Source organism: Suncus etruscus, chromosome 5, assembly GCF_024139225.1.
Source record: "Suncus etruscus isolate mSunEtr1 chromosome 5, mSunEtr1.pri.cur, whole genome shotgun sequence".
Taxonomy (NCBI): domain Eukaryota; kingdom Metazoa; phylum Chordata; class Mammalia; order Eulipotyphla; family Soricidae; genus Suncus; species Suncus etruscus.
This window is the reverse complement of record NC_064852.1, coordinates 135278420-135300226: the sequence shown is the minus strand read 5'-3', so window position 1 is coordinate 135300226 and position 21807 is coordinate 135278420.

Here is a 21807-nt window from a genome sequence, read left to right as displayed (position 1 = left end):
TTTATTCATATGAAAATGGTTACTGATAATTTTTAGAGGAGCTTACTTCAGGCTCCATGCTCAGGGATCACTCCTGGCAGGGCTTGGGAGACCATATATAATGTTAGGATTTAAACCAGATTGGCTGTTTGCAAGTCATGTGTATGATCCACTGTAATCTTCAGACTCTGGTAAAAATTTTTTATGATCATTTTATTCTAATTACAAGAATTACTAGTTATTAAAATGATACATATATAACTTGTCATTAAGTATTATAGCAAATGACTATGCATTTTAGGCTCATTGCTTAAGTAGTTGGTTAATAAAAATTTTACAAAGTTTCTAGGCTTCTTTTTGCCATTTAGGCAATATGAAAACTTGAGATATAGAGCAAGATTGGTAAAAGTGTTCCTCTACACCCTGTGAATATTATAACTTCTTTGTGGAGACAGCAGGCATTTCCAAAGCAGAGTAAGAATAATGCAATTTAGTTTAAGGAAGTTCAAGGAACTTGTGAGTGCAGAGGAATGACATTCCAGGTGTGTGTGGATCAAGAAAGTCTTCCTGGGGCGTGGATAATTAAATTGTCACTGAAGTAACGCACCAAAAATATGGAGATATGGAGAAAAAGAGAGTGAGAGCAGAGTAATTAGAAATGGCGAGTATGGAGGAAGAGGGCAATGGGAAAAGTGAATCAAGCATGTGTAAGGCTGCAGGCATAGATCAAAAGACCTTCAATAACTAGAAAGTGGTTTAATATAGCTTGATTTATGCCTCTCTGTCTTTGCTCATGCTGTCTCTTTGACCTGGATTGCCCTTTCTTGCCTCATTAACCTGGTCTATCTACACATCTTTCAGGATTTGGATCAAATAGTCTAACTCATCAAAATTTCATGGCTCCTCCAGGTAGTGCTGATTGCAGTATCCAGGATACAGTTTTCTCATTTCAGCTATAAGTCTTTATGCTTCACTTAGCCTGTGCACTATTTGAGGATTGTGGGTATCATTCCATGATGTTATCTTGAATAGTGTCTATCGCAGCATGGATTTTAGGAGCTTGAGGCACATTTCTCCTTTCCTTTTATATCTTTTTAATTTTGGTATATACACATAAAGCTTACCACACAAATATGAACAAAACTGCTTATATTACTCTAGTCCAAAATATCAGACAAGTTAATTTTGGGGTGATGAGTAAAAGGCTTGAATCAGGAAATTTATAAAAATTTCCATACAACAGTCCCACTAAATTGGAAATAAGTTTTATACTTTAAACACCTGACCCCACTTTATTAACACATTTATAAGAAAATAGACAAACCATAAAGTAGGAGTCTGATTGTAAAAGAAAGTCAGTAATACATGACAGAAAGTGAATCACTTCCTATCTTTATACACAGTAACTGCCCATTACTTAAATGTATGCTAGGGGCCAGAGTAATAGAATAGCAGGTAGGATGTTTGCTTTGAATGTGGTTGAGCGAGCATCCCTGGCATTACATATGTTCTCCTGCCAAGTGTAATCCCTGAGTACAAAGTCAGGAGTAAACCTTGAATACTTCTGGGTGTGGCCCACAAACAAAACCATATAAAAGTAATATGCCTCAGAGTCAATGAATGTCAGTTTGACCAGTCTAGTTTGCAATCTTTTCATCCTATGTTAAAATGATCATTTTCAAACAAATATTTTCAGCATATGTACAAGTATATAAACCAAATAGCACTGAAAAGCTGCCAATACCATTCAAGCAAAAAATGGGACTACTATCTCACTGGTTGTACAATATCATTGTACAGTATTAGATTAATGGTTTGACTTGATGTGAAAGGGACTCTGTTTCTTGGATCTTTTATAAATAAATGTGGGAAGGTGAAATTAATTCAGTGCCCCTGTTTTTCATGGGTCTCAACCAGGAAATATGAAAGGGACCAATGTGAGATGATCCCACATGCCAGGATTCCTGCTCCTCTCCTACTGATATGGCTGGAAATATGGTCAGACAGCTGGCCAATGGCCTCCTGGGCTGACCACTTAGTCCAGGAGACCGAAATCCCCCCATGCCAAACTGGTCTTCAGGGCCAGGTCTGGCAACTGGGCTCTGGGGGGAGGGAGGAGGAGGGAAACTCCAATCCCATGCTTTTTCAAACTGGAGAGGAAGGCTGCAGCTGGACCCAGACGATCCCACAAGCCAGGATTACTGCTCCTCTTCTACTGGCATGGCTGCAAATCTGGACAGACAGCCGACCAAAGGCCTCCAGGACTGACCAGTTAGTCCTGGAGACTGAGAGCCCCCATGCCAGGCTGGCTTTCAAGGCCAGGTCTGGCATCTGAGCTCTGGGGGGATGGGGAGGAGGCAAACTCCTCCCCCATGCTTTTTCATACTGGAGAGGGAGGCTGCAGCTGGACCCAGATGATCCCACATGCCAGGATTCCTGCTCCTCTCCTATGGGTATGGCTGGGAATCTGGGCAGACAGCTGGTCAATGGCCTCCTGGGCTGACCACTTAGTCCAAGAGATTGAGATCCCCCATGCAAAACTGGTCTTCAGGGCAAGGTCTGGCAACTGGGCTCTGGGGGGAGGGAAACTCCTCCCGTATTCATACTGGACCCCCTGCAGCCATGTCTTTTCTTACTAATACTAATTTTCATAACCACGTGGGTGTGGTTATGAATATACTTTTTAAGTATTATCTAAAAATGTTCTTTATTCTATATGGTTCCTAGGAAAGAAAACAGAATACCAAAGATTTGGATGATTACACTCAAATAGATCTTTAAATTCAGTCTTTATGGACGTGACTCTCCGTACTGACTCCAAGCCGAAATCACAAACAATTCATATATATATATATATATATATATATATATATATATATATATATATATTGTATATAGCCCCTGTCATGTATTGCCACTCCCCTACCCCTGTGTCCCTTCTATCCCCCTGATATCCCAATCCTGATCCGTTATCTTCCCCTAATTTAACCCTCATTACCCTCAGTTTCTAACTCAGTAATCACCAAGATTGATCTCCTGCCCCAACAGACCTCAGTGAAAGACACCCTCTGGGTCCCCGTTCTCATGCCTAGGCAAAGAACTACAACCAGCATGCCTGCTGACTCATGATTGATGACCCCTCTCACCCCCACCAAATTATGGACTGTTGCACGATACAGGAATTGGCCTCAGCAAAACTCCTAGCTCAAAGACACTATATGGCCTCATAATGCAGCAAAGCATCTCTCAAACTCAATTCCAAGGCTTGTGAATCGAAAAGCTTTTTGGCTTTTACTCCCTACAAGAGTATATCAAAAGATATATATTGGGAGTCTTATATTGCCTATGGAAGCTCAACACCTGTATAATAATACATCTTAAGATGTGTATTCCTAAATATACAAGTAGCCTCCTCCACCACTTGTTTTATTCGAATACCTTTTCTTTTTAACTCAGTTTTATTTATTTGTTCTATTTTAATATATACATTTTTTTCTCTATTCTTACCATTTTTGGTGCTGCTTGGTACAAAAAGCCTTGACTGGGATAAAAGCTCAGAACAAAACCAGACGACAGAGACTGTGTGTGCAGCCTGTCATCCTTACCCAGAAGAGCACCAGCAACGCAGCATTACACCATATGTTTTTGTATGGGCACAGTAAAAAAAAGGGGGAAACCATAGACACAGAAACAAGATCTTATCTTCTAGGGATAAGAACTCACTTTTTATAGCATAAGGGTGCCTCCCATCCTGAACATGTGTCATGTGGATGCAACCAGTCCCCAGGAGATTGGACAGTGTTAGTTCAATCAGAAACTTCAGATCCCAGATGTAGAAATGATACAGCTCCAGGCAACACCACCAGGAACTAAGCTACATTGGGAGTTTTATAACACTACTCTGGCACCAGCTTGTACCAGTTTTGATATGACAACAAGGAAAGGAAAACTTGACCTAAGACCAGGCTGTCCTATCACATCATCTAACAATAAATGGAAATCAGAAGAGATATCGTCCTTTGAACTGTGAAAAATAAGAGCACCAACAACAGAAAACTGACTTTGACAACCGTGACCGAACAGAGCTTACCCTACCCTAGGCTGTAGCTCAGGAAACATAAAAACAACAACAACGATGTCTTATTGCAGAGGTCCAACTTGGACAAAAGAGACTGAGCAGAACCTTTGAATCCATAATATCCTAGGCTTCGGCTTAGGGACTGAACAAAAACAGGGAGCAAGTGTTACAGAAGACTGAACACAACAACAATGATGGATGGATAGGAACCTCTAGAACCTAGAGACTCTATCCTAGACCCTGACCTATAACCTGTGCAAATACCAAGATTGTTAGCTACAGTGGCTTGATTTTTCACACACAACCGAGAGGAAACTTTCCTGGCATCACAGAAAAGCCTTTGGGATGGGGTAATGAGTATATATGGAGCCAGGGGTTGATCCCATGATGGTATGCTTCAAGGATGGAGAAACCCTGAATTTCTTAGGCTACGGGAATTCCCTTTCTTCCCCAATGATTACTGTGCCTATGCAAAAAAAAAAAAAAAAAAAAGTTGGGGGAACGCCAAACCCCTACTTTTTCTTGTTTTGTTTTGATTTGTTAGCTTTTGACTTTATTTTCCTTCTCTTTTTTTTCTTACACTTTTCTTTTTCTTTTTCACTCTTGGGGTTATTATTTAAAGATTTATTTTTATTTTTATTTTTTTGGGTCCATTTTTTTCTTTTTTCTTCCATTTCTCTTTTCTTTTTTCCTCTCTCTTTGTTTCTTCCATTTCTCTTTTCTTTTTTCCTCTCTTCTTTCTTTCTTTCTTTCTTTCTTTCTTTCTTTCTTTCTTTCTTTCTTTCTCTTCTTTTCTTTCTTTCTTTCTTTCTTTCTTTCTTTCTTTCTTTCTTTCTTTCTTCTTTCTTTCTTTCTTTCTTCTTTCTTTCTTTCTTTCTTTCTTTCTTTCTTTCTCTCTCTCTCTCTCTCTCTCTCCTCTCTCTCTCTCCCTCCCTCCCTCCTCCCTCCCTCCCTCTTTCTTTCTTTCTTTCTTTCTTTCTTTCTTTCTTTCTTTCTTTCTTTCTTTCTTTCTTTCTTTCTTTCTTTCTTTTCTTTCTTTCTTTCTTTCTTTCTTTCTTTCTTTCTTTCTTTCTTTCTTTTCTTTCTTTCTTTCTTTCTTTCTTTCTTTCTTTCTTTCTTTCTTTTTTTCTTTCTTTCTTTCTTTCTTTCTTTCTTTCTTTCTTTCTTTCTTTCTTTCTTTCTTTCTTTCTTTCTTTCTTTCCTTTTCTTTCTTTCGTAGTTGTCACCAAATTTTTTTCTCCCCTTTTTCTTATCCTTTTTATCTCCAATGATGGTGGAATAGATGCTCAATCTACAACAAACTGTAAAGTGGAGACCAGTTACTCTAGAATTCTGGGGGTTAGAGGAGGGAGATATGGGATGCATACTGGGAACAGGGGTGGAGGGAGAACAGCACTGGTGGTGGGAATGCCCCTCATTCATTGTCACTATGTACCATAATGATGCAGTGAAAGATTTGTAATGCACTTTGATCACAATAAAAATTAAAAAAAAAAAAGGGACCAACCAATGTTATGATGGAAATACTGTTGCTTCTAGGTTTGTTTATTTCATTGAATTTTTGTCTTGCTTCAAGAGGGGAGTAAAAGGGACTAATTATTTCAGAGAATTTTATCACCACTATGTATACATTTAATCAAAGAAGCTTCTACATGAGGAACTGTGAATCCTTGTTTGACTATGGTTTAGTGACAACCATGCCATGGAATTGAAGCTTAATTTCTTTATTAGAGTTGATCTCCATAAGCCATTATCATTAGATAAAGGTATCATAAGGTAACCTAAAATAAGCAAATAAAACTTGTGTTTTTGCTTTAAAATTAAAAGAAAAATACTCTACTTAAAATATAAAATGTTTCATGAAGAATGGAGACCAATCACCCCATTGATGTGCATTTTGTAGAAGTAGGACAAGAACACTATAGGAGAATTGGCTGAGTTTTACTTTATTTATTTATTTATTTATTTATTTATTTATTTATTTATTTATTTATTTATTTATTTATTTATTTAGTTTTTGGGCCACACCTGGCTGCACTCAGTGGTTACTCCTGGCTCTGTGCTCAGTAATTACTCCTGATATGCACAGGGGACCATATGGGATGCTGGAGATCAAATCTGGTTTTGTCCCAGGTCAGCAGATAAATGCCCTACCACTGTGCTATCACTCTGGCCCCTTTTATTTTAAATTTTTACTCTTTTTATTTTCTTTAAGTGGACAAGTTTTAAAGTTGCATAGGAAGCACGTTTGTTCTTGTTCTAATTGGTTTTTCCTTATAATTTCCTTGTTTAGGATAGATTAAAGGGCACTGGGGAAATTGTGGGTGATACTGAAAGAACAAGATAAAATGACCCAAACATTTTGTATTTGCATTTGGTGTTACTGAAAATTATTTTTTGTGTTTTTTTCAAAGTTTATTTATATTTTATTTGTTATGGAAGTAGTTTATTTTTCTGGTATTGTTAAATCAGATTTTCAAGGATTTATTTCTAGGTTTATTGCTTTTCTACTATCAATAGACTACTGAGTATGGTGAAAATGCTAGACTGTATTAGACCTTGTGACTTGAGGCTGTAATATGGATATTTTATAGAAATATGTAAAATATTATATAATATTTAACATAGTATTAACAAATATTTACAAATATTTATTTTAACAGAAATTTTTGTGGGAAAATTGAAAATTAGCAATTTTGTGAGTATAGAATTAAGCAGAAATAGACATATTTATTGTTAGAGAATTTGATAATGTTATGAAGTTTCAGATTCTTTTACCTACTCTTCTTTTAATGTTCATATAGGAAATTTTTTTCAGAAAATAAAAATGTATTAAGCATATTAGTTTTTTTCTGTTTTTGGGCCACACCCAGTGACACTCAGAGATTACTCCCGACTCTTCAGTCAAAAATTGCTCCTGGATTGGGGGACCATATGGAAAACCAGGGATTGAACCCAGGTCTGTCCTGGTCAGTCGCGTGCCCTACTATGTGCTATTGCTCTGGCCCCCAGCATTTTAATTTTTGTTGCATACTGTACCCATGGCTTTTTCATCTGTTTCTTCTTTCTGAATGAATCCACTGAAGTTGATTCCACTAACTTGCCTAGTAAGAAGAGACAGAATGATGATTATCTATATAGAAAAGTTCTTCAGTGTATGTGTCTATTATTTTCTTTAGTAAATAGTTTTTTATCATGAAGGTAGATTCACTTGGAAATACGTAAAGTGTGAATGTATGTATGTACAGTATAATGAATTGTCACAAAAACCAGTCTCTGTTAGACATCCTTAACACATATGTCAAAAATCATAACATCAAGAGCTTTAAGAAACTTGCATGATCCTCTTAGTCTTAGCTAGAAGATATCATTATGCTATTTTTATAATAAAAATAAACTCACTTTTCAAGCCACTTTAGTATGCATTCCTGAGTTTTAAAAATTCATGTAAATGGAACAAAATTACATGTATTAATTTTTGTGCCTTTTATAGAGGGGGAGTAAATGTCATATCAGACTCGTTCATCATTTACTTCATTTTGAGATATTTTAGTTGTCTTCATATGTGAAATAATTGCCAGGATTGCTTGTGATTTATTTTTAGCTATCATAAACAGATATTTTCTCACCTGCTACAGTTTGACTTCTATTTTTATTGTTTTAATGTATAGGTATAGATTTTTAGAGATTCATAAATTCTTACTTGCCATGATCATATTTTATTTGTAAGTTATTTTTATTGCTATTTTACAGGTCTTGATTTAAATATTACTTTAGAAAGTGCAAAGATTTTAAGCAGAATGGAAAGAAATAGATGTTCCCCTTTAGAATGATTGAATAAACTTACTAAAAAACATATGGTATGAAATATGGCATGAAAGAAACTGATTGATAATGCAAGATTTCAGGGAATAAGGTGTATAGTTTCAAGAGGAGAATCAACAAAAGGAACAAAACAGTTGGTATTGTCAAGTTTGCAACCTTTTGGCTTTGTTGCCTAGAAAATTTATCATTCTGACAAAAACAATAGCAAACATTTTAGTAATAGAGAAATACATAATTTTGAAAGATTTTCTACCTAGAGTCTTTTCAGATATGTGTTTATATTTTGAACTTAGTTATATATGCTGTAGAAAAAAATAGAACTAATAGAAGATGTGTATTTTTTCCTTTTGATGAAGAAAATCAAATGTTGACAGCAAGATGTTTGAACGAATTCACAAGTATTTCAGTCTATATGCTCCAGATTCAAGATTTAGCCATTACTTTGTTCAGTGAAGTCACTGAAAAATTTTTTGAAGATTCTTTGGTAAGTTGAGGAAAAAGTGAAATGAGATTCCTTAAAAAATAAAATTATTGGTAACGAAATTTCAAATTTTCAACCACTTCCAGGAGAGGATTCACTTGTCTTAATTCAACCCCAGTTGAACAGGTCTGAAGCAGGGTCACAACAAGGATTAAGAGAAAACAAGAGAGACTTAGAGAGAAAAGCATGGGGTCAGGAGCTTCCAGCCTAGAGGACTGAGAGCCACTAAGTCCTTCCCATATGATCTTGATTGAAATAGTCAGTCGACCTGAGTTGGGGAGGGATGACATAATTAATAGACAAAAGTACCTCTTGCTAATCCAGCGTAGGTGGATCTTTATAACTAAAAAGGAAAAGATGAAGCTAAGGGCAAAGTCTCTGTGTTGGGAAAAGCAGGGGTTGTGCTCTGTGTGATTAGCTACAATTTTCCATGAAGTAAAAACTTTTTCTATGAAGTTAAAGAAATAGACATTCTAGATTCATCTTTTTTGAGGGGGGAACAGGATGCAGGTAGGGTTTACTCCTGAATAGTTTACTCCTAGCTTAGTACTCAGATATAACTCCTAGAACTCTGAGAAGTATAACGGGGGAACAAATTAGAGCCAGCACATGCACATTAGCCTTTCTACTATCTTTCAAACCCTCTTTAAAAATAATATTATTAAAAATTGTTATTTCATTTAGTTAAAAAAATTGGGAAGGGGGACACAATACTAACTCTTGGTTCTGTGTTTAGGTATTGTCATATCCTTGATCCTGTCCTTACATTAAGTATATGAAAGGGGCTCGAGGCCTCCTGAACACTACTTGGAAGAACTGAAAAAACCTCAAAACCCATAAAAACAATTGCTACTTTCTTTTATTTTTATTTTCGGGCTATTCTGTCTGTGTTCAGGCCTTGTGGACCATAGGAGACAATATACAATGCTGTTGTGACTCAGGCCCACTTTTTTTTATCTTTGATACCTATTCATTAGTATACTTTCTCTTGTTTCCCATTACACTACTTTGGTTTGGAAAAGCATTTATTATAGAGCTGATTGTAGTTTTCTTTCTGCCTCTTTTAAAAAGATCTTTTATCTTAACATTTTAGAATGTAAAACGCTGAGATGAATTTTAGCTTTGCTTAAAATCAATGCCCTTCACTGTTTACCTTCAGGATAAAGTCCAATTTTGAGCTTTGCTGTATAAATAAAACTCATCTCCATTACTTCTCCAAACTCACCTAGTCATGATCTCTATCAGGATGTGCCTTAGAGACATTATAATAAACCACATTAATATGAACATTTGTTTCTTTTCTTACTTGTTTCATTTATTTTATACTGAAATCAAGTAAAGTTGTTACTGAGCTCAATTTTCAGTACATGCTGCTTGAGAGACAATAATGAAGAGACACAGTTGATGAGAGAAAAACTGTTTATGTTGCAGTTAACTAGCAAACTGGGAAGATGGTGGCTTCATATCTTAAAACAAAACGGAACACATTGTTGGGCCAGAATGATAGCACAGCAGATAGGCATTTGCCTTGCACATGACCTATCAGAATTTGATCTGTGGCATCCCATATGTGTGGGATTAATTGAATTCTGGGATTGATTGTATCCCACTCAGTAAATGTCTTGTTATTCATTGGTCGAAAACATCTTTTTTTTTTTTTTTGGTTTTTGGGCCACACCCGTTTGACGCTCAGGGGTTACTCCTGGCTATGTGCTCAGAAATCGCCCCTGGCTTGGGGGAACCATATGGGACGCCGGGGGATCGAACCGCTGTCCGTTCCTTGGCTAGCGCTTGTAAGGCAGGCACCTTACCTCCAGCGCCACCGCCCGGCCCCGAAAACATCTTTTAATGTAGTATTTGGTATTGGTGTTTAGATCACTTGGTCCCATATCTAGCTGTGGACTCTTCCTTCAGAATAAATACTTGAATTTCCAGGAAAATGCTCTCTTGCATTTCAGGGCTTCCACCGAGCTTGCTGCTTCTTAGGAGCAAAGGGCAAATGAGTTGGAACTCCCGAATCTGTTTCTTTCACCTTTTATGTGTGTATGGATTATTTTATAGATTGAAATTTGCTTCCAGATCCTCATCTTTCCCATGTTTTGGCTTTAGAACCTGAGGATTAATTTTATACATATGGTCCCCTAAGCCCTCTAGGAGTGATTCCTGAGTGTAGAGCCAGGAGTAACCCCTGAGCACTACTGGATGTGGTCCCACCAAAAATAAAACAAAAGCCAAAAATAAAAAATAAAAGCAACATATTGTCTGAAAGAGGCAGTTTCTTTTCTAGAAAAAAAACAGAAAAGATCATTTTGTGGGGAAGGATGGATTATGAATTGATGAGCACTAGTGTGATCAAATTTTTTTTGGCTAAACTCCTGAGACACACTTCTATGAAAACAAAAATAAAGATTTCTTATGGAGATTTCTGTCTCCTTTTCTTGTAGGAAAAGATAAAAGAGGAATTCTTAACATTTTAACAATTCCAGAGCAGAAAAATTTTCCAATTTGTAATTCTGAATTTCAACTTTGAACTTCAGAGCATCAGCTCTCAGCAACTTTTTGTTGTTGTTTTTGTTTTTGGGCCGCACCTGATGATGCTCAGAGGTTACTCCTGATTATGTGTTTAGAAATTGCTTCTAGCTTGGGGGACCATATGGGATTCTGGGGATTGAACCCAGGTCCGTTTTGGGTCAGCTGCATGCATGACAAATGCCTTACTGCTGTGCTATCACTCCGGCCCTCTCAGTGACTTCTAATAACTGTTTGGTAAACTCTCAGGTTGGATTGATTTAGGAGAAACTATTTCATGCACATTTATGTATCCACAATAGGACTTTCTCTATGGCTAATATGTATTCCTCATGGCTGTCTCTCACATTTAATTGTGAGCTTCCTGATGTCTTCCTGTTTGCTTAGTGCTAGTTTATTATATGGAACATAGAAGAGGCTCAAAATAAGTGTTGAGGAGAGATGGGAATGCTTAGGGAGAGAAATGCCCAACTAGAGAACAATCAGTGCTCGTGGGGATGTGGAGAGAAAGGAACTCTTATCCACTGCTGGTGGAAATGCTGTCTATTCCAACCTCTATGGAAAGCGATATGGAGATTCCTCCAAAAACTGGAAATTGAGCTCCTATTCGACCTAGCTATTCCACTCCTAGGGATATACCCTAGGAACACAAGAATAGAATACAAAAATCCCTTCCTCACACCTATATTTATTGCAGCACTATTCATAATAGCCAGGCTCTGGGAACAACCAAGATGCCCTTCAACAGATGAATGGCTAAAGAAACTTTGATACACAATGGAATATTATGCAGCCATCAGGAGAGATGAAGTCATGAAATTTTCCTATACATGGATGTACATGGAATCTATCATGCTGAGTGAAATGAATCAGAGGGAGAGAGAGATGCAGAATAGTCTCACTCATCTATGGGTTTTAAGAAATATAAAAGTCATTTTTGCAACAATCCTGAGACAATGAGAGGAGGGCTGGAACTTTCAGCTCACTTCATGAAGCCCACCGCAAAGAGTGGTGAGTGCAGTTATAGAAATAACTACACTGAGAACTACCATAACCATTTGAATGAATGAAGGAACTGGAAAGCCTGTCTAGAGTACAGGTGGGGGTAGGGTGGGATGGAGGGAGATTTGGGACATTGGTGTTGGGACTGTTGCACTGGTGCAGGGGCTGTTCTTTACATGACTGAAACCTAATCACAATCATTTTGTAATCAAGATGTTTAAATAAAGATATAAAAAAATTTTTAAAAGGATTTCAAAAATACAGCATATTATGAACATAGTATATTCAGGTTTTCAAAAGGGTCATATATGATACGATCTTTATTGTGATAATATTTTAATAGTATATAAAATATTAACAACTATATTATAATTTTATCTTTACATAATTTAAAATATATTTTAATGCTGAGGAAAATATAAAAAATAAAACTTATGTTTTTGTTTCATTTTTTAATTTTTTTTCCCTAAAGGCCTAGGATAACCAAATCAATATTGAAAAACAAGAAACTGGCATCTCATTACTAAACTTGAAGCTCTAGTATAAAGCCACAGCAATCAAAACAAAGACAGATTCTCAGGTCAATTGGTCAGAACAGAATATCCAGTGACAACCTCTTCCTTCAAGTATTTGGACAACTAATCTTTGACAAAGGAGTCAAGAATTTGAAATGGAACAAAGACAGTCTCTTCAACAAATGGTGATGGAAAACTGGATAACCATGTATAAGAAATTAAAAATTGATTTCAAACTTTACACAAAAGTCAATTCAAAGTGGATTAAAGACCTTGAGATATGCCCAAATCCATAACATTTATTAAAGAAAACATAGGCCGAACACTTCAAGACCTACACCTCAAAGAAGTCATCAATGATAGAATTCCAACGGCAAGAGCAATAGCATCAAACCTTAATAAATGTGACCATATCAAACTAAAAAGTTTCTCTGTATGGCTAAAAAAATATGGGCCAAAACTAGAAGACATCCAACTAAATGGGAGAAAATTTTTGCACTCAACACATCAGATAAAATTTGATATCTCGGATATACAAAACACTCACAAAGGTTAACTCCACAAACCCCACAAACCCCATCAAAAAATGGGGAGAGGAAATGAACAGACACTTCTCTGAGGAAGACCAGCAAATGGCCAACAGACTAATCAAAAATATTCATCACTTAACATTAGGGAAATTCAAATCAAGACAACAATGAGATATCATCTTACACTAGTGAGGGTGGCACACATCAAAAAACTGGGAACAATCTCTGGTGGGGTGTGGTGACAAAGGAACTCTCATCCAATTCTGGTAAAAATGCTGCCTGCTCTAACCTCCATGGAAAACAGCATGGAGGTTTTTCAGTAAAGTCAAAATTGAGCTGACATACGACCCATTGTAAACAAAGCTGTTAAGATCAGACAGACCCAAAGATGTAGAAGTCACTGGTGAGGTTGGATGTCAGGCGAGTAGATCACTCACAAAGAAGCATCCATCACTCTCTTCGGGAGAGTAATCTCCTTGTGCTTTAATTTATAAGGGCCAGGAAAACTTATATTGTTTTTGACGAATTTTTAAAAATTCTAAAGATTGTTATTACCTGTTTTACATAGAAAATTTCCTTTCTGATTTACATAAATGTTTCTATTTTTTTAGTTTTCATTTTTATGGTTGGTGGTAAAAATATTTGGACCATACTCAGCTGTACTCACTCTTACTCCTGACTTTGTGCTCAAGGATCATTCCTGATTGTAATTTGTGGGACCACATGGAGTTAAGTAACAAACTAGAGTTGGTTTGATGTAAGTCAAATGCCTTAGTACCTGTAATTATTTCTCTGGCTCCTTTTATCATTTACATTATATTCCTTTATATTTTTCTTATGTGATATTTAGATTAAAAACCATGATACTTGGATTAAAAACATTTCTCTTTAAGATCTAAAAATATTGAAATTCTATTATAAGCCCAATTGAGTACTGTTTAGTTTTCCTACTAAATATTCCCTAAAATTATTAATAGGAAGCAGAAATCCATACAAATCCCGTGAAGAGCTCAAATTAAAACCATATTTTCTGTCTTCAATGAGCCCATGATCTATTCCTGAAAAGCTTCTGTTGTTTTGCTTATCTCTTGTAGTACATTTTACATCTTCCCTAAATTAAATTTAGATGACATTGCCATCATTGTACTCTAAGTTAAATTTATATGTGTTTCAACAAGATGTTTTCTATGTTCATTTTAAGAAAATTTAGTACATAATTTCTGAAATACTTGTAATAGTATTGCTATAAGCAAATTGTGGGTCATATATTCTTGGAGGAAATTTCAATAATGTGTACTACATGGGAAATAGAATACTACTTGATTTTTGGTCAAAAATCTGTCTTCTATACCATTTTTTTTTTGCTTCATATTAGAACAACTTTCCTAGAATTGCTCTGGACTTATTTTGAGTCAATGACTGAAGTGGAAGATTACTTTGTTCCTCTATCTAAATTTCAACTTTCAATTTCTATAATAGCTATAAAACAATTGAAAACTTAAAATTTCCAACTTTAAGATAGGGTACCATGGTGAGTAGAGAACTTTGCTTTTATCTATAAATGGATGTCTTGTCTCTCAAAAATGAAAAAAAAAAGAAAGAAAAACAAATTGCCTAGATGTCATTAGACATTGTTGATTCTAAGGCCACTGATACAAAAATCTTTTTAAAAGTATCTTGTTTACCCAAGTTTTAATCAGTTGTTAGAGTTACTATTGAACTTCAATATAGAATATTGAATCTAGCACATTTGTTACTAAGCAATTTGTAAACATTGATTACATGGATGTTAATTTGTAGAACTTCATTTACACTGTTAGTTTCTAAGAAACAAGGACTCAGTTTTATGTGTCACAAACTGTCCTTTCCCATACTCATCTTCTTTACTTCTTTTTCTAATGTTTATTATAATACCAAGATTTACCAAGTTGTCCAAAATAGAGTTTTGTCAGGCTTTAAATGTTCAAACAAATCCCACCAGTTGACCTTCCCTTCACCAGTGTCCCGAATTTTCTACCTAATGCCATAGCCTGCCTCCATGCAGACAAACAAATTTCCTTCCTATTGCCTGATACAACACAAAGATGGAATTATCAAAACTTTTTCAAAACAATTTGAATTAGTTGTTTTTATCTCTCCATGGTGTTACTAAAGTTAGTGTCTAAGGATTTATTGAGTTATGGTTGGGGCTACTTGAGCCTTCTCTTTAACTGTTTAGGCTCACTGAGCTTGGCAGATTACAAAATAACTTTCCCATAAGATTTCCTGTGATCTATTGGGCTACACTTCTGAAATATTGAAGTGTTTCACAGATGCATGGACCCACATAGTCTAGAATTTATAGATCTGAATCAAATTTGGTGGCATGGCAGTTTGGTAAGATTAAATCATGGAGCTGAGCAGTTTCTGTTGGAAGGTAGAGGGTGTGACATCTGGCTGTTGTAGTTCACATAGAGAAGGGGATCCGGCCTCCCAACCTTTCTAAGGGTGCAGTACAGCGGGTGTAGCCAGAATAGGGCTCTCTAAGAGTATTGGCAGTCTTTATTTTCTTTTGGAGGTTGGTGAAGGAACTGCGCAGTTTTTCTGCCCTCTTGCTTTCTTATTAAAATATAGTCTAAAACTCATTTAGTTCATAATAATTTAAGAATGTACTCAAGAATATTGATATTTTATCATTATATCCAATAAATACATTTGCTTCTAGGAATTTCAGATGTCATTTATGTCATTTACCTAGGTGAATTGGATAGATATTATAGGAAGAAGCAGAGCCCTTCTTGAAGCAACCTTAAGCTGTAAGGCTGTCTTCATCTCTACTTACTGAGTTCAGAGTAATCACAAAAGCTCATTGTGCTCATTTTGAATACCTGGCCAATAATAAGAAGAAATTAGCTAGAAACTGGAAGCAAAATGACAAAGAGGGACCAGGAGAAAATACTTCAAAATAATGACATCTTTGATAAGTCTATTACATTGCTACCTTCAAACCACAGAAAATCACTATGGAGAGTGATGGATAATAATTTAAACAAAGACCCATCAAGAGAGAATCATTTATACTAGTTGGACAAGAAGGAGAGTGACCAAAGTCTAGTATGTTCTAGAACAAAAGAATTAAGGTCAAAAATAAGATCAGAATGACTGGCTGTTTGGGGCTCAGAGAAATTGAGGAAGAAAGAAAAAACAAATTCAATAGGGAAGCCGTTTGCGTTGTAAACTACAAATGTACTGAGAAGTTATGTCTTAGATGCATATTGAAGCATAATATTGGAGACGTTTAAAATATTAGTAGAGAAGTCACTAAATAGTAAATAACCTCTTTATGTTTAAATTTAATGGAAACTGTTTATAATTCTTTTTATTTTTATTTTTTTTTGGTTTTTCGGGGCACACCTGTTTGATGCTCAGGGGTTACTCCTGGCTAAGGACTCAGAAATCGCCCCTGGCTTGGGGGGACCATATGGGACGCCCGGGGATTGAACTGCGGTTGCGGTCTTTCCTTGGCTAGTGCTTGCAAGGTAGACACTTTACCTCTAGTGCCACCTCGCCAGCCCCTGTTTATAATTCTTATAGATCTATAGTAATTTTCTTTCTTTTTTTTGGTTTTTGGGCCACACCCGGTGTTGCTCAGGGGTTACTCCTGGCTGTGTGCTCAGAAATAGCTTCTGGCAGGCACGGGGGACCATATGGGACACCAGGATTCGAACCAACCACCTTTGGTCCTGGATCGGCTGCTTGCAAGGCAAATGCCGCCGTGCTATCTTTCCGGGCCCAGATCTATAGTAATTTTCTGTCAGTTGTTATAAAAATTCATACTGAAAACAAGTTCTTGAGTTTTATTTGCATATTTTAAAATATTAATTGAGCCAAACCATAAAATTCTGATTGTGATATATTAAAAAAATTCACTGAGGCATTTGAAGTGTTAGTTCACTGAGGCATTTGAAGTGTTAGTAGAAAAAATAGTATAGGAATACACTATTTTAGCTGTTAAATGAACATTACTATATATAAGTATATGATTTAAAAATTTAATTTAGTTTTTGTTAAAGGCTGAAAATATTTTGTAAATCAACAACACTCATTTTTTGTGATATATATACATATATGTTTTACATTTTTTCATTAAACATTTTTTTGCAGAAAAAAAGAGTACTGATAGAGTATCTTCCCAAGTTACTAGGACTACTTAATAATGGAAATATAATAGCAGAGAATGATGGGGGTGCCAAGTGATCGTACAGCAGGTAGGGATATTGCCTTGCTTGTAGCCTACCCAGATTAGATACCAGGTACCATATATTGCCCCCTGAACCCTTCAGGAATGATCCCTGAGCACAGAGCTAAGAATAAGTTCCTGAATACTACCAGGTGTGGTCCCCAAAACACACTCATGCCAGAGATCATCAATTAATCTGAATTAGTTTCTTTTCTTTTCTTTTCTTTTTTTTTTTTTTTTGGTTTTTTTGGGCCACACCCGGTGACGCTCAGGGGTTATTTCTGGCTAAGTGCTCAGAAGTCGCTCCTGGATTGGGGGATCATATGGGACGCCAGGGGATCGAACCACTATACGTTTTAGGCTAGCGCTTACCTCTAGTGCCACCACGCCGGCCCCTAGTTTCTTTTATTTTTAATGAACTATGCTTAGAAAGTTTTTATTTATGCAAAATTTTATGTTTTTTAATTTAGTTATTCCACATCTTGCAGTTACTAAGGAACTATTTCTGGCAGGACCACATGGGATGCTGGGGATTGAGAGTGGATTGGTCATATGCAAGGTATGTGCCCTACTTGCTGTACTATGACACTAGCTTTGCCCCTTAATTTTTTTTTTGAGGGATTTTTTTTTTGTCAAATTTTGCAATTCTTAGGTATTATTCCTGGTTCTGTATTCAGAGATTACTCTTGACAAGCTTGGGGATCTCTTGGGGTGCCACAGATAGAACCTGGGTCTATCCTGTGCAAGATAAGCACCCAAATTCACTGTGCTATCTGTCTGGTCCCCCATATCCCGTTATTTAATAAGTATTTTTATGTTCGAGTATTTGGATTATCTCAAAAGTTACATTTAAACCTTAGGGTGTTGAAAATTTGTTCTGGCATATGGGTAAAACTTTTAGATATTAGTGTTCTCACTCAAAATAAAATGTGGCATAATTATAAAAATAAATATTAAATTAAATATAAAAATAAATATTAGGAGCTGGAGTAATAGCAGTAGAGCATTTGTCTTGCATGTGTCTGAGCAGGGACACATCCAAGTTCAATCCTGGCATCTATATGGTCCCCCAAACCTGCAAGGGATGATTTCTGAGCTCAGAACCAAGAGTAATCTCTGAGTGCCACCAGGTGTGGCCCAAAAACCAAAACATATTTTTTTATGTTTAGAATATTTTAGTTATTTCTGGGGCCGGAGAGATAGCATGGAGGTAAAGCGTTTGCCTTTCATGCAGGAGGTCATCGGTTCGAATCCCGGCGTCCCATATGGTCCCCCGTGCCTGCCAGGAGCAATTTCTGAGCCTGGAGCTAGGAATAACCCCTGAGCACTGCCTGGTGTGACCCAAAAACCAAAAAAAAAAAAAAAGAATATTTTAGTTATTTCTGAATAGTGTATGAAACCTATCCCTCTTTTAAGCCATTTCCCTCATTTTTGATAATAAATTGGTATGGTTGAAAGAGCTTGTGACTAGTTGAAAGAACCAATCAGTAGGGAGCTAGAAAATATGACCCTGAGCTTAAGTAAATTTAAATGTACTACAGCATGGGTAGATAACATATTTCTTAAAACAGAGAGTGAGCATCTTTAAAATTAGACACTCCTGGAAGCTTAGTTAATACAAATGGTACTATTAGACATGACACATGAAGACCAAATTGAATTTCATTCCTCATCTTGATTTAATAATCCCATGTGCAAGTTTATGATGCCCTTTAGTGTGATTAAATATCTAAATAAAACTTATGTGTTTATTATTTAATGAGACCACTTGAACAGCTAGTATAGAGCTCTATGCTCATCCCAGGGTCATACAATTCAGTTACTTCTTCCTTAAATGAATTTTTAATGTTAAAATGAGACAATATGCTTTTGTGCATAGTATGTAACATCTCACTGATCTGGTTAATGATGAATAGCAAAAAAAAAAAAACCCCAAACACCAAGTTTAAACTAATTTAAAATGAGTGTAATAATGTGTAAATATGTAAATATGAGTGAGAGTCATTATAAGACTTAAGATATATCTGGTAGACCCTTGTCTTTGAACGAATACTTAACCTCTGAACTCAATCTCTACTTATACTTCTATAGAATGGTGATCATAGTATCTCACTACCAGAATATTAATAAATGAATAAATAAAATAATCCATACAACAATTCAGAAAAATATAAGATGCTGCAATTAACTCCATGGCTATTGTTAAATTAAATGTGAATAACCAAAATAAAGAGCTAGCTTTGGGTCTGTTTTTAAAAAACTCATTTATAATTATAAGTATTTCAATGCATTGAGATACTCTTTAAGAAGCTTCAATTTTTAGCAGGAAAATTTCCCCCATAATTCTAATTATTCTAATAATTTTTTGTTTATTTTTTGGCCACACCTGTTTGATGCTCAGGGGTTACTCCTGGCTAAGCGCTCAGAAATTGCCCCTGGCTTGGGGGGACCATATGGGAGGCCGAGGGATCGAACAGCGGTCCTTCCTTGGCTAGCGCTTGCAAGGCAGACACCTTACCTCTAGTGCCACCTCGCTGGCCCCTTTCTAATAATTTTTGTTCTAAATCCAAAATTTTATGAGAAAGCATTTTTATAAAATTGATGAATCATTAGCATATAATAATCATTAAACACCTCAAAATGAATGAGCTTATGAAATTCTATCAGTAACAGCATGTAAACCACAATGCCAGAAGTTGCACAAAAAGCTTCTCTAGCATGAAACGCAATCATGAATAACTTTGTATTTCATAGTGATTGGAAACCCTCTCCCAAATCCAGAAAACAACAGCAAAAAACAAATTTATTCTTCTCATTTATGTATCTTATTTGATATATTTTTCATTAATTTTGTTATTAATGACATAAGTGGTATTATGAACAATCTATAATATCTCCTATTAAATTTCTTTCTATTGAAATACTGTTTCTATATATGTGCTATTCACAAAAAGCAGAAGAAAACCAACTGTCCTAAAATAGTCTGCTTTGGGATAAAGGCATCTTTTGCAATTAGTTAAATAGAACTTATAGCCTTAGTTTATGCCTCTGAAATATGAAGTTGGGGACAAGTGTGTAGTTAGTCATAGACAGCATGGCTTGTGGATATGAAATTCTATATTGTATCCCCAAATAGCCCTGGAAAATGACTATATAATAATCTGTAGTACATTGAATTGCTGAGAGGACTGAATAGAATATGAGCTGAGAAAGAGTAAAAATTATTCTGTTCCATATTATTTTATTTTGATTCAGAAAATGTATATAGAAAGTTTTAGAGTTTCTTAAACTACACTGTATTTTATTTAGCAATGTATAACTCTTTAGATGAAGCTAATACAAAGTTTTAATTTTATGGGGCTAGAGATATAGGGTTTAAGGGTATTTGCTTTGCATGCTATTAACTCTGGTTGTATCTCTAGCATTGAATCCTTAGCATTGGTCCCTTCCATTGCCACCTCATATGTGAGCCCTGAATGCAGAGGCAGAAGTAAGCCCTGAACAATGAATGGCCCTCAGACGAACAATTTCAATAGTTTAACTTCTATGTACAGCTAAATTAAAGTGACTGTTAATGCCAAGAACTACTGTTTATCAAGCAAGTTACAACAGATTTTTAGTTATTAAGTTGAAGAAAACAGATTTATTCTTTTACTTTTGAGACTACTCTCATATAGTGCTCAAGAATCTTGAGACTACCCTGTCAGTGCTCAGAGCTTCCAAAATTTCACCCAGAGATAATATCCAAAACTAGGGCTGATATATGTAAGACATGAGTTTAACCTTTGTGGTAGCCCTTCAGCCTTCTAGTCCTTTTTGATTTATTTCCCTCAATCACTTGTGGTCTGCATCTCGATTAGTCAACAAAACAGTTTGACAATGTATACTGTGAATTCAATGTATTCTTAGGACTTCATGTTATTCCAGGTTGCAGCTGTTTACTGCATTTTTATTTGATTCAAAAGGAACACACTGCCCCTTAGCTACAAGGAGTTTCCAGCTCATCTCTAATCACATTACTTACTCTTAAATTGTCTTCCTGAATGCTTTGGCAATTCAAGAGAAAGAAAAGATCAGTGTGGAGTGCTAGATTAATTAGGAATGTCTCTACCAAATTGCAGATGATTGGTATAGTGATTTAGTGCTATAGAACTACAGTATCATAGATTATATTGGTTCAAATAATAGAAATTCTTACTGCAGAAGAGGCCAGCATCCTTAATCACAATGTTGTTAGATTTAAAAAATTTTTTTTCATGAGAAATTGGAAGTAAAAATGTCCCATGGCTCTCTCACTATATCTAGACTTAAGAATTTTTCCTAGACTTCTAGAACCAGAAGTTCTAGAACTCTAGATGTCTAGAGCTAGACTCAACTTCTAGAACTAGAACTCCTAGAACTCCTGCAATTCCTTGGAGTCCTGGACCTTTAATCTCTTCTTTCAAGACCTAAACAGGATTTGCGTTGCTTGAGACAATTGCCTTAACCTCTATAGTATCTCTTTTAACCCTAGGGTTTTTTATTTGTGGAAAATACTGTATTTTAATTTAAATTTGTTTCACTATTATTATTTTTGTTTGATATTTTTCTATCACCAGAGTATGATTTCAGTGAAATTTTATCTTTAGTACTGTAAAATTATATAATTT